The sequence below is a fragment of the Salvelinus sp. IW2-2015 genome, unplaced genomic scaffold, assembly GCF_002910315.2.
Source record: "Salvelinus sp. IW2-2015 unplaced genomic scaffold, ASM291031v2 Un_scaffold915, whole genome shotgun sequence".
Lineage (NCBI taxonomy): Eukaryota > Metazoa > Chordata > Actinopteri > Salmoniformes > Salmonidae > Salvelinus > Salvelinus sp. IW2-2015.
Genome location: NW_019942645.1, coordinates 355,597 through 357,353, shown reverse-complemented (window position 1 = coordinate 357,353; position 1,757 = coordinate 355,597).

Below are 1,757 nucleotides of genomic sequence, written 5' to 3'. Positions count from 1 at the left end.
GTATCAACTTTTTGATGTCACACCGATGTCACACTGAAATCAAAAAACTGTAAAGAGCACTCATAGTATAGGGTCCACAGTATTTTTGTTTTAGCTATTGTCTGGTAAAATTCTGCGTAATAGTGTGCCCCATTTTTTCCCCATATAGAAGCCAGCTACAACCTTCGGTGCATTCATAAATTCACTCAATTCAGAGCACCAGTCTGCATGTTTTTAACTTTGACCTTATTTAACTAGGCAAGTCAGTAAGAACAAATTCTTATTTTCAATGACGGCCTAGGAACAGTGGGTTAAACTGCCTTGTTCAGGAGCGAACAACAGTTTTCTTTACCTCGTCAGCTCGGGATTCGCATCGTTGCAACCTTTCAGTTACAAGTCTAACGGCTTTAACCACTAGGCTACCGGCCACCCCTCAGTGTCCCAGAGCGCAGAATAACTGAGAAAATTTACAAACGCACAACAGCCGTTGAATATGACCGGTGTCAGTAAAGTCGGCAATTTTTTTTTAATTAAATTGTTGTTAGCAGTATGGTTACAGTCACCAACACGCTCTAAATATCAAATTAACATTTTTTATTGGTCACATACACGTTTTAGGCAGATGTTTATGGCGGTGTAAGCAAAAATTGCTTGTGTTTCTAGCCTCCGACAGTGCAGTAATATCTAACAAGTAATATCTAACAGTTTCACAAACCATATACCAAATACACGTCAATCTAAGTAAGGAATGGATTATGAATATAGATACATATACACTTCAGTTCAAAAGTTTGGGGTCACTTAGAAATGTCCATGTTTTTGAAAGAAAAGCACATTTTTTTTGTCCATTAAAATAACATAACATTATCAGAAATACAGTGTAGACATTGATAATGTTGTAAATGACTATTGTAGGCTGGAAACAGCATATTTTTTAATGGAATATCTACATAGGCGTACAGAGGCCCATTATCAGCAACCATTCACTCCTGTGTTCCAATGGCACGTTGTGTAGCTAATCCAAGTTTATCATTTTAAAAGGCTAATGATCATTAGAAAACCCTTTTGAAATTATGTTAGCACAGCTGAAAAACTGTTGTTCAGATTAAAGAGCAATAACATTTGCCTTCTTTAGACTAGTTGAGTATCTGGAGCATCAGCATTTGTGGGTTCGATTACAGGCACAAAATGGCCAGAAACAAAGAACTTTCTTCAGAAACCCGTAGTCTACATCTTATTTCTGAGAAATGAAGGCTATTCCATGCGAGAAATTGCCAAGAAACTGAAGATCTTGTACAACGCTGTGTACTCTCCCTTTCACAGAACAGGGCAAAACTGCGCTCTAACCAGAATTAAGAAAGAGGAGTGGAGCCTGCGAACCTGTGCGAAGCTGTTCATCAAGGCAAATGGTGACTATTTGAAGAATCTCATAATTTTAAAAATATTTGGATTTGTTTAACACTTTTTTGGGTACGACAGTATCCATTTGTGTCATTCATAGTTTTGATGTCTTCACTATTAATTATACAATGTTAGAAAATAGTCTAAATAAATAAAACCTTGAACGAGTTAGGTGTCTCATAGTATATGACATAGTATACATTTTTGGCGAGCCGTTTTGTCTCCTGGCGCTACTTTCAGAACTACTCACTAAAAGTAAGCACATCTTCGGGAAAGTCTCTTTACATAGCTCTCAATAATAAAAATGACCTCCAACTTTTATGAATATTGTAGCCTAGCACTAGTAAGCAACAGAACATGTCTTCATTAGGGAAGGA